Source organism: Erinaceus europaeus, chromosome 9 (genome assembly GCF_950295315.1).
Source record: "Erinaceus europaeus chromosome 9, mEriEur2.1, whole genome shotgun sequence".
NCBI classification, from domain to species: domain Eukaryota; kingdom Metazoa; phylum Chordata; class Mammalia; order Eulipotyphla; family Erinaceidae; genus Erinaceus; species Erinaceus europaeus.
This window is the reverse complement of record NC_080170.1, coordinates 54,835,375-54,848,104: the sequence shown is the minus strand read 5'-3', so window position 1 is coordinate 54,848,104 and position 12,730 is coordinate 54,835,375. Positions and strand designations below refer to the sequence as shown.

Below are 12,730 nucleotides of genomic sequence, written 5' to 3'. Positions count from 1 at the left end.
CTGGTGCCGGGGAGTGAACCCTCAGTCTTTGGGACCAAAAGCATATTCTTTTCTTTTTTTTTTTTTTTAATTATCTTTATTTATTTTTTGGACAGAGATAGCCAGAAACTGAGAGGGAAGGGGATGATGGAGAAGACGAGAGTCAGAGAGACACCTGCAGCCCAGCTTCACCACTCACAGAGGTTCCTCCCTGCAGGTGAGGACTGGGGACTCAAACCATGAGTGCTCAACCAGGTGCGCCACCACCAGGCCCCTGGCATATTCTTTTCTACTCTGACAGGCTGAATTATTATTTCCCTAGCTCTGTCACAATGTTTTTTAAAAAGTAGCTTGTTTTACAAGTTTGGGAATTTGGTCTAATATAGGTGAAATTTGCTCAGTTTGGGGCTCCAAATAAAAGAAGCACATAAAATTTGTTTACCATAGAGCAGCCAAGTTATAAAGGGTTGGAAGACCAATGGGGAAAGTTAATATAACAAGAATTATATAGGAATCAGGCGGTGTGCAGCAGGTTAAGTGCACGTGGCACAAAGCCCAAGGACCAGCCAAAGGATCCCGGTTCAAGCCCCCAGCTCTCCACCTACAGGGGAGTCACTTCACAGGCAGTGAAGCAGGTCTGCAGGTATCTGTCTTTCTCTTGCCCTCTCTGTCTTCCCTTCCTGTCTCCATTTCTCTCTGTCCTATCTAACAACAACGGCATCAGTAACAACACAACAACAATAAAAAACAAGGGCAACAAAAGGGAAATAAATATAAAAAAAGAATTATACAATGTAGGAAAAAAAACATTAGTTTTTCTGTAACCTAGGCTATTTTAGCATCTACCACCTGCAGACCCTGAGTAGGCTGATTTACATAGAGCTTTTCATTGTTAAACCAGTATAAAGAATCTAGTAAAAAGTTTCTAATTTCATTTGACTCCTAGTTGAATTTTTGAATAGCATATTTTTAATAGTACTCTGAAGACATAGTTAAAAGGATATGGTTTGTTTTTGTTTTTGTTTTGTTTTGTTTTGTTCTTTTTGCCTCCAGGGTTATCGCTGGGGCTCGGTGCCAGCATTACAAATCCACTGCTCCTGGAAGCCATTTTCCCCTTTTTTGTTGCCCTTGTTGTTGTTATTGTTGTTGTTGTTGGATGGGACAGAGAGAAACAGAGAGGAAGGGAAGACAGAGGGGGAGAGAAAGATACCTTCAGACCTGTTTCATTGTGAAGTGCCCCCACTGCAGGTGGGGAGTCAGGGGGCTTGAACCAGGCCAGGCACTTTGCACTATGTGCACTTAACCTGGTGTGCTACCTCCCTTTCCCCAGGAGCTGTGCTTTTGAAATGCTTATCTCATCTTGGAGCCCTTCGCTCAGTGCTAGTTTCCTATGTACCTTTCTAGAGGTATCTTACTGAGATGTGTCTGTAACAACCTCACATACATATTGCTCAACAGCTTACATTTTATTTCATTTTATTTGACAGTGACTTTAATGAAATAAAACTCACATACTATGACATTTATCCTCTTAAAGTGTGGAATTTAGATGGCAAAATAGCTCACTTGGATACTGTGCCATATTGCTGTGAGCATAATCCAGTTTAGAGACTGACTTCCATCATATAGAAGGGAGCTTTGGTTCTCTCTCTCTCTCTCTCTCTCTCTCTCTCTCTCTCTCATTCTCTCCCTTCCTTCTGTCTCTATCTAAAAATAAATAAAGCTTGGCATGCAATTTTTTTTAGAGTATTTACAGAATAGTGCTGCCATTCCTGATAATTTTAGAATATGTCCATCACTCCACAAAAAGATCCAGTAGTGGGAGTTGGGCAGTAGTACAGTGGGTTAAGCGCACATGGTGCAAAGCGCAAGGACTGGCTTAAGGATTCTGGTTTGAGCCCCCGGTTCCCCACCTGCAGGGGGCATAGCTTCACAAGCAGTGAAGCAGGTCTGCAGGTGTCTTATCTTTCTTTTCCCTTCTCTGTCTTGCCCTCCTCTCTCCATTTCTCTCTGTCCTATTCGGCAACAACACCAATAACAACAATAATAATGACCACAACAATGATTAAAACAACAAGGGCAACAAAAAGGGAAAAGAAATAAATAAAATATTAAAAAAAAAAAGATCCAGTAGTTTTAAGTGGGAACTCCCCTCCCTTTCTGCTCAACCTGAACCAATCTTTCTGCCCTTGACTACTTTAGAAATTTCACATAGGCAGAGTCAAGATGGAGACCTGATAGCAGCAACCAAAACAGACTCAAAAAACTGATTCAAACCTTGGGAATTCTAAGCAGAAACAGGATTTTCAGGCCTATAGGAGATAAACTATAAAGGAGAGGTCAAAAGGATCCTTGGTTGAAAATTAAAATTCATTTATAAGCTAGCAAAAAGGAGCCTAAAGGACCAAGGAAGCAAAACCAATCCCTAACACCCAGCTTCCCGGCAGAGGTGGCTGGTTTGGGGAATTAGGGCAGTCTAAGAGGCCCATCCACCTGTGAAGTTATAATCACCAAGCCATATTCCAAAAGGGAACCTCCTGTCAGAAATCAGTGGGAAGTCATCTAAAGCTGCCTCACTGGATTCCAGCTAATGTCAGTACTAAGAGACAGTTTGGGTGGAGTGGGATTTTTCTTCCCCCAGACTTTTAGCTTGCTAGGTCATTGTTGGATATTGGTTAAAGGGTTTTATTTTTATTTATTTATTTTTATGTGATTTTTGCCTCTGGAAGGCATCTGTTTTGTAGTGGTTCCCCCCCTTTTTTCTTTTTCTTTCTTTTTCTTCTTTATTTCTAATTTGATAAATCTTTCCTTTCACTTTTGTTGTGGTTATTGTATTGGATAGTGATTGATTTATTTCTCTTTTGGGGAGGCCTTTGACTTAGATCTGCTCTTTTATTTTTAGTATTGATTTTAAAAAATTTTTTTCTCTGGTTTGACCAATCTGTAATTTTGTTGCTATTATTGTTTTATAATGTTGCTATTATTTACTGAGGTTTGTTTGTGAGAGAAATATGGTATGGTATGGCTTTGCCTTCTTCATCTTTTCTTTTTTTTAAATCTACCTTTTTTTAAAAAAAATTATTTATAAAAAGGAAACACTAAAAAAAAAGGGAATACTGAGAAGAAAAACCATAGGATAAGAGGGGTACAACTTCACACAATTCCCACCACCAGAATTCCGTATCCCACCCCCTCCCCTGATAGCTTTCCTATTCCTATTCTGGGAGTATGGACCCAGGATCATTATGGGGTGCAGAAGGTGGAAGGTCTGGGGCTTCTGTAATTGCTTCCCCACTGAACATAGGTGTTGATAGGGCCAATCCATACTCCCAGCCTGTCTCTCCTGTAATTGCTTCCCCACTGAACATAGGTGTTGATAGGGCCAATCCATACTCCCAGCCTGTCTCTCTTTTTCCCTAGTGGGACAGGGCTCTGGAGAAGCAGGGCTCTAGGACACACTGTTGAGGTCGTTTACCCAGGGAGGTCCAGTTGGCATCATGCTAACATCTGGAACCTGGTGGCTGAAAAAAGAGTTAACATATAAAGCCAAACAACTTGTTTACTAATCATGAACCTAAAGACTGGAATAGTACAGGTGATGAGTTGGTGGTCTCCATTTTATAGATAGCTAGTAGGCCTATTTTAGTTATTCCAGCAAACGCTAGAAGAAGGGCCCATGACTGTACTAGTTGTTTTTTTCCCTGAGCCCAACATCTTATATGCAGGTGGATCCAAGTTATTGTCTGGGGAGATGATGTCATGACTGCAAAAAGGACCAGATAGCTGGATCAGGGAAGAGAGTAGCTCCCTAGTATGGGAAAGGTGTATAACTGTTGCTGACTATAAACCCCATCAATTTAATGTGATCTGGGGCCCATATTCAGCTTAGGAACCTATGTGACCTCTGCATCCCTGTAGATCTGAGCTCAGGGTCTACTGTGTTGTTCCTGATAAGATGACCAATAACAGTGGAGAGAGGGATCTATTCGAGGTCTAGGCCCATCATGTCTGTTCGGGAATCTCAGGACTCCCCAACTAGGGCCCGAGCCCCCAAAATTATTTACCCTTAAAGAACTTGCACATGACTCATCCAGTAGAGCATACAACATATCATCTCCAAGGACTTGGGTTCAAACCCTGGGCTACCACATCAGACCACCTGCAGGAGGGAAGAGTCACAAGCAGTGGATAGGTGTTGTGGCATTTCTTTTTTTTCTGTCTTATCTGTCCCTTTTTCTCATCTTTTAACTAAAAGGAAAAAAATGACTGTCAGGAGTGGTGGAGTTGTGTAGACATAGAGTCCTAGTAATCTTGGTGGCAAAATAAAAATAGATAATATGGAGTCCAGAAACTTTAATTTTTTAAAAACTATTTTACTTATTTTACTGGATAGAGACAGAAATCAAGAAGAGAGGGAGTCGGGCACTAGCACAGCGGGTTAAGCGCATGTGGTGCAAAGCACAAGGACCAGTGTAGGGATCCCAGTTCGAGCCCCTGGCTCCCCACCTGCAGGGAAGTCGCTTCACAAGTGGTGAAGCAGGTCTGCAGGTGTCTATCTTTCTCTCCCCCTCTCTATCTTCCCCTCCTCTCTTCATTTCTCTCTGTCCTATCCAACAACGATGACATCAATAATAACTACAACAATAAAACAACAAGGACAACAAAAGGGAATAAATAAATATATATATAAAAGAAGACTTAATAAAAAAGAAATCAAGAGGAGAGAAAAAGAGAGACACCTACAGTACTGTGTCACTGCTCGTGAAGTCTTTTCCTTGCAGGTGGAGACCAGGAGCTTGCACATTGTAACATGTGTGCTCAACCAGGTGCACCACTGTCTGATCCTCACAAACTTATCTTTTTAAAAATTACTTCCTTTTCTGAGTGTTTTCGTCTGTAAGAATGAACCTGAAGAGCTTACAAGCTCAAATGGAATGGAGTAGATAATTAGAAGGTGGAACAGGGATACTGGAGGCAAGCTAATTACCTGGTCAGAATAGAGAAGATAATAAGAAAAGGGAAGGGAGGGTGTCTTCACCACATACAGAAATTGAGAGGCTTGGTGAATGATCCCAGTAGCCATTTTTTTCCTTCTTTCTTTTTTTCTTTTTTAAATTTTTATTGTTGTTGTAGTTGTTGTTGTTATTGATATCGTCGTTGTTGGATAGAACAGAGAGAAGTGGAGAGAGGAGGGGAAGACAGAGAGGGGGAGAGAAAGACACCTGCAGACCTACTTCACCGCTTGTGAAGGGACGCCCCTGCAGGTGGGAGCCAGGGGCTGGAACCGGGATCCTTCCGCCAGTCCTTGTGCTTTGCGCCACATGCGCTTAACCCGCTGTGCTACTGCCTGACCCCCTTTTTCCTTCTTTCTATTTTATATGATAAGACAAAGAGAAATTGAGAGGGGACAGAGAAAAAGAAACACCTACAGACCTGCTTCACTGCTCATGAAGTATCCCCCTGCAGGTGGGGCATGGTGGCTTAAACCAGGTTCTTGCACATGGTATTGTGTGTGCTTAACCAGGTGCACCACTGCCCAGCCCCCCAAGACTGAAGATTTTCTTACTCAAAGGTTCAGCTTTAAGTGACTACCTGGAGAGGTTTGTCTCACAGACCTAGAGGAGAGGTGGTCACCTAGGAGAGTAAGCAGTCATGTGGCACACCATGGAAGGGAGGGTGTCTTCACCACACTGGGGAAGGGAGGGTGTCTTCACCACATACAGGAATTGAGAGGCAGCTGATACCCTGCACTATGGGTAGCTCCTCCAGAGGCAAGGCAGGAGATGAGAATGTCACTTTGGTAAAATCAATTTCCATGCTGAGGAGTAAGAGCTCTGTGAAGCAACTGGGAGGGTTTTTTTGTTTTGTTTTGTTTGTTTGTTTGTTTGTTTGTTTTAAATTTTTATTTATTAATTTATGTTCGTGAAACTTGACCACTGATCAACCTTAGCATATGGTGGTGCTGGGGATTAAACTTCAGACTTCTGCGATCTTAGTTATGCAAGTCTGTTATCTGCTGCTACATGACAACCAGGGGCTTTGAAAGTGAGTTTACAGTAAGAAGTTGGCACGGACAATCTGTATTTCATCAAGTACTTGCCCCAAGGTGAGCAAGTATTAGCACAATATTGAGAGCACCTGTAGTTTTAGGATGAAGTATTGCTTCCCCCTTAACTGTCTTTTCCACTGTGGTTAGGATGTGGTTGTCAGAAGCTCACTTTTTAAAATTTATATATCCATTTTGGATAGAGACAGAGAAATTGAGGGAGAAGAAGACACCTGCAACACTGCTTCACTGTTTGTGAAGCCTCTCCCCTGCAAATGGAGACCTTGAGGCTTTTGTAATGAAGAACCCTATTAAAACGTGATAATCAGGAGTTGGCAGTAGTGCAGCAGGTTAAACGCAGGTGGTGCAAAGCATAAGAACAGGAGAAAGGATCCCAGTTCAAGCCCCTGGCTCCCCAACTGCAGGGGAATTGCTTCACAAGTGGTAAAGCAGGTCTGCAGGTGTCTCTCTGTCTCTTTCCCTCTCTATCCCCCTCCCTTCTCAAATTCTCTCTGTCTCTATCCAGAATAAATAAGTAAAATAAAAAACAAACTCTTTAAAAAAACTTGATCAGTAGGTTTTGAATCCAGAGGTCCTAGATTCTAATTGATTATTTATTTGAGAGAGAGAGAAAGAGGAGGGGGAAGAGAGAGAGAGAGACTGATCACTGGTCAGTTCTGGCATATGGTAGTGAAGGGGATTGAACCTGGGACTTCGGAGCCTGAAGCATGAAAGTATTTTTATATAACCATTATATCCTTCACCTTACTTTTTGGCTCCAAATTTTCTGGGTTCATACATTCCTGAGCCTCTCTGAACCTCTGTCATGTAGAGAATGTATAACTGTATTATTGGAAATGAATGACGATATATAACTGTGTTCAGCTCATAGTAAGCCCTCAGGGGAAATGTTAATCTATTGTTGCTATTGTCCTATACTGGCAACAAGGGAGACTCTTCTTGAAACTAGCCATACGTATTGCACCAAAGTAAAAGACTCTGGGGTGAGTGGGTGGGGAGAATACAGATCCAAGAAGGATGACAGAGGACCTAGTGGGGGTTGTATTGTTATATGGAAAACTGGGAATTGTTATGCATGTACAAACTATTGCATTTACTGTCAAATATAAAACATTAATTCCCCAATAAAGAAATAAAAAATAAAAAGAAAGAAAGTAGCCATAGCTTATGTTCTTCAATCTCTTGTTCTTATGTTTCTATAATCTTTCTTGTTCCACAGTAGTTTTTGGTTCAAATATCATCCAACATACTATAGACTTGCTGATTATGTTTGAGGAGTTAGAAAGATAAATTTAATTTACAGTGATCTTTTACTTGAATAGACATTTTATTGTCATTTTAACACCTGGAAGGGGAAATGTGAACTTTTTTGTTTACTTTCTATCAAATAGATATTAGTATTTTTTTAAATATATTTTTATTGTTGTTATTGATGTCATCATTGTTAGATAGGACAGAGGGCAATGGATAGAGGAGGGGAAGACAGAGGGGGAAAGAAAGATAGAGACACCTGCAGACCTGCTTCACTGCTGGTCTAGTGTGGGGGTGCCTCTTCCAGGACGCATACTCTCTGGGTTGGAGAGAATGTGACCAGAGCCAACCTGGGCTGCTACTCATTCAGCGACGTGAGAGAGATGACTCAGGAACAGCTTCATGGTGGCAAGGCAATTCAATTCTTTATTGATCAGAGAGCCAAGGCTTTTAAAGGTCAGACCCAGAAGTGGCAAGTTGGAAATGGAAATGGCTAGGAAAGGGGCGGAGAAAGGCAAAGGGGCTAGAAAGGTAGAAACTTCCTTAGCAACTGTTGTGAGGGTTTTAACTTGTAGGATTAATAATATCCTGCAGGCAGGGAGGGTCTTGAGGGTAGAAAAAGATAGATCAAAGGAATGGAATGGGTGGGAATCTTTCAGGCAAAACAATGATTATGCAGATAATAAGTCTGATAAAATGAGAGGATGAATGTCCCCTCAAGTCAAGCCCACCCAAGCTCAACCACATACTCACAATTTCCTGACATTTCCCCCTTTCTTTTTATCTAATGGCCATAGTGTCAGGAATGCAGGGTGCTTTGTGAGGCAAGGAGTCTGATAAGACGGGGCAAACCTTTGGGGTTACTCCTGTCCCTCCTTGCTCAAGCTCTCAGTAGAGAGAGAGACTGACAGGATAGACACACTCCTCAGGTCAAGCCTGGCCAGGCTGTACCACATCCTCACAATTTCCCAACACTTCATCTGTGAAGCGACTCCCCTACAGGTGGGGAGCCGGAGCCTAGAACCGGAATCCTTGAGCCGGTCCTTGCACTTTGCACCATGTGGACTTAACCCTCTGCCCTACCACCCGACTCCCTAAAAAATATTTTTAAATATTTTTAATAAGAGAGCTATAGAGAGAAAGATAGACCAAACTACTGCTCAGTTCTGGCTTAAGATGATGCCGGGGATTGAACCTGGGGCCACAGGAGTGTCAGAAATGCAAGTTGTTAGCATACCCATTATTCTGTCTCCCCAGCCCAGTTTCAATATATTTGTGACATTTAAAATTCAGAAGTCACTGTAAAAGCATTTGACTTATTTCCTACTTTTCAAAACCTGGGAAATGTTTGGACACTCAGTGCAGATGACACAGATGACTATAGCTGTGGTGCTTGTGTGGACCACTTGATAGTTTGGAGATCAGTGTTTGCTGGAAGCCCTGTCCCAGGCTTGCCCAGCCTCCAGTCACTGACTGTGCCTGTTTATCTGTGACCAGGAGACTGTCAGCCCATTAATGGTAGAAAGTGGGTAGGACCCAGCATGGTCAGAAAGAGTAAATGGGGAATTGAAAATAGGAAAGTAATAGCTGTGCGCACAGAGGAGGACAGAGAAAAAACGCCAGGGCTTCAGGGATTCTAGTGATTAGTTCTATGACTAGCCTGATTCAGGACCTTTGGAACAGTTCTTATTTGAGAAACAGAAAGGTCTTTGTTGATATAAGAAAGGTTAAGGATAGAGCTGAACCAGCTGGATAATGATCAGGAGTGGAAGGAATCAACTCTGGGAAGAACTTGTTCTCCTATATGTGTTAGCAAAAGAATATGAATTTTTTTTTTTTGCCTCCAGGATTATTGCTAGGGCTCGGTGCCTGCACCATGAATCCACTGTTCCTGAAGGCCATTTTTCCCCCTTTTGTTGCCCTTGTTGTAGCCTTGTTGTGGCTATTATTGTTGTTGTTGATGTTGTTCGTTGTTGGATAGGACAGAGAAAAATGGAGAGAGGGTGGGAAGACAGAGAGGAGAGAGGAAGGTAGACACCTGCAAACCTGCTTCACCGCCTGTGAAGTGACTCTCCTGCAGGTAGGGAGCCGGGAGCTCGAACCAGGATCTTTATGCTGGTCCTTGCACTTTACGCCGTGTGCGCTTAACCCACTGCACTACCGCCTGACCCCCAATTTTTTTTTTTAGTTGAACATTTCGTTTCAAAAGATGAATCACCTTGGGGATTCTCTCATCTCAACGGATGAATCTAAGTTTAAATATGAGCTTCCTCCAAGACAGTGTCATTATTGAACTTGACCTTCTAATTTCTTCAAGCACTATTAATGTTGGTCACCATGTTGATGCTTATGTTGTGAAGTAAGTGATTTTTGTGGTTGAGCTTCCCAGAATTATAGTGTGGTATATATTTTTTAAAATAATAATTATATAATTAATAATCTAACAACGACAACATCAATAACAGCAACAATAATAACTACATGTGGTCCAGGAAGTGGTGCAGTGGATAAAGCACTGGATTCACAAACATGAGGTCCTGAGTTCAATCCCTGGCAACACATGTGCTAGAGTGATCTCTAGTTCTTTCTCCCTCCTCCTATCGTTCTCATTAATAAATAAAATTTAAAAAACTTAAAAAAATAAATCCTTTAAAAAACAATAATAACTACAACAAGAATAAAAAGACAAAGGCAACAAAAGGGAAAATAAATAAAAATTTTAAAAAAGTAAAAAAAAAAAATAATTATTATTATTTTTAATATTTTATTTTATTTATTCCCTTTTGTTGCCCTTGTTGTTTTATTGTTGTAGTTATTATTTTTGTTGTCGTCGTTGTTGGATAGGACAGAGAGAAACAGAGAGAGGAGGGGAAGACAGAGAGGAGGAGAGAAAGATAGACACCTGCAGACCTGCTTCACCGCCTGTGAAGCGACTCCCCTGCAGGTGGGGAGCCGGGGCCCGAACCGGGATCCTTATGCCGGTCCTTGTGCTTTGCGCCACCTGCGCTTAACCCGCTGTGCTACAGCCCGACTCCCTGTGATATGTTTTATTCTGTGCTCCTTTCCTATCTTTTTCCTTCCATTCATGCAGAGATTTGTTGAGCACTCAAAAAAGGCCAGGTGTTTGAGAGATGAGGAGGAAAAATGGTAATGAAATGGACTCAGGTCCCTGTCATTCCTGGACATAGGCAGATAGCTAGCTGGTCATTAGGGCAGAGTAGAAAGTGAAGGATTAGGAGACCCTGGAGATATATATTGGAAGGGAGTAGTGACAGGAGAAGCTTCATGGAAGACAGCAGGATGAAGTCTCTTTTAGACTGAGGTCTGAAGTACAACTTCAGATATAGATTGGAAGAGTATATTCCTATCTTATTTGTATTCAGCACTCAGATTGAATAGAGTATATTTTTGTGATCTATCCTTTGTGACTTCAAGTCCAAGAGGTCCAGAATAATACTTTTTTGGGGGAGGGCGAAAGAAGCCCATTTCATCTGCAGAGCAGCATGTTCTGAGGGGTATGACTTCCCCTTCTGCACCTACTAACTTATGTCATACAGCCAGGTCATCAGAGATGGATAAGTGATCATGAGCTACAGTTTTCTCTGAAGCTTCTGGAGTTGAAGAACTGATCTCTTATCAACTACTGATGTCTTTTGCCTTCTCTTTTAATTTTTTTATTATGGAAAATCAAATATACATAAGAATATGTGGATATGTATATACCTATGTGTGGATCTGTGTATATTTTCATGTGTGTCTACATTATATAAATGTATTTCTCTCTGTATGTGTGTATGTGTCTGTGTGTGTACAAACATGTGGATTTACAGAGTAATTTGCTACAGTGACTTTCAGCCTTTACCATCAGGTGATGGACTGAATAATACAGATTCTGTGTGCCTTTCCCCTCTGTGCCCCCACCCCACCAGTTCCTAAAATAACTTTGCATGTTGTATTCGTTGTTCTTGTTATTTCCTGTCTTTTACTAAAGGTCATATCTTTTTTATCTTTTTAAGAAAGGTCATACTTATGCCTGTGCTTAGAGATATGAAAATATTTGATTATCATTGTGGAGTAATAGCAAACAAGACAGGCTGGAAAGCTATATGAATACATTTCCTGATTGTGACCTATTAAGTAGGAGAATTTATCAGTACTTCAACAATTTTCACAACAAAAGATTTTTTTTTCAATCACAAGGAAAACCTTAGTTGGGCTTATTAAAAGGATAAGGCTTTTATGTTGTAACATTTTCAACTCAGGTTTAAGCTCAGCCCCCACAATACTGGAGGAGATTTCAGTGCTATAGTCTTTTTCACTCTCTCTGTCTCTATCCAAAAAAAAAAAAAAAAGACTTTTACAAACCAGCGTTTTTTTGTTTGTTTTATTTTTATTATTATTATTTTTTAAGACTTCTTTCTTTCTTTTTTTTTAATAATTTATTTTTTATTGGGGAATTAATGCTTTACATTCAACAGTAAATACAATAGTTTGTACATGCATAACATTCCCCAGATTCCCATTTAACAATACAACCCCCACTATGTCATTCATCATCTTTCATGGACCTGTATTCTCCCCACCCACCCACCCACCCCAGAGTCTTTTACTTTGGTGTAATACTCCAATTCCATTTCAGGTTCGACTTGTGTTTTCTTTTCTAATCTTTTTCTTCAACTTCGGCCTGAGAGTGAGATCATCCCATATTCATCCTTCTGTTTCTGACTTATTTCACTCAACATGATTTTTTCAAGGACCATCCAAGATCGGCTGAAAACGGTGAAGTCACCATTTTTTACAGCTGAGTAGTATTCCATTGTGTATATAGACCACAACTTGCTCAGCCACTCATCTGTTGTTGGATACCTGGGTTGCTTCCAGGTTTTGGCTATTACAAATTGTGCTGCCAAGAACATATGTGTACACAGATCTTTTTGGATGGATGTGTTGGGTTCCTTAGGATATATCCCTAGGAGGGTGCTGCTCACCTATTTTGTTTTCCATGTCTTATGCCAGTTCTTTTGAAAACGCCTGTACGATATAGGTTTCTGTTCACCCCACAATGGCCATTAGTTAAAAAGAAAGGGGGAAATTGTTGGTATGCATGAGACCCCTTCTGTTTCATTTGGTTTAAATCCCCCCTGCTTAACACTATTCTATTTACATAACCACTTCATTCTATTTACATAACCACTGTTAACAAGTACCACCCTCCCTCCAGGGCATTGGTGGTTCAGTGATAGGATTCTCGCCTGCTCTGCCCCCTCCATGTCACACTCTGATTTTCACCAGTCACTTTTCTCTCCACCCTCTCTATGTCACATCCTGTTTCCACCCTACTTGGCAAGTATATATAAAGACAGCATTGTCAGTTTTACAGTACTTGAGTTTAGCTTAGCTCGTCATAGATTGTGCTGCGTCCTGCATGAATAA

At 41.2% G+C, this 12,730-nt stretch overlaps 1 protein-coding gene across 1 annotated transcript in view; it reads left to right on the top strand.

Moving 5' to 3' along the window:
• Positions 1-12,730, top strand: part of MPZL1 (myelin protein zero like 1) — a 70,799-nt gene that overhangs the window by 26,721 nt on the left and 31,348 nt on the right. The gene's annotated exons all lie outside the window — the stretch shown is intronic.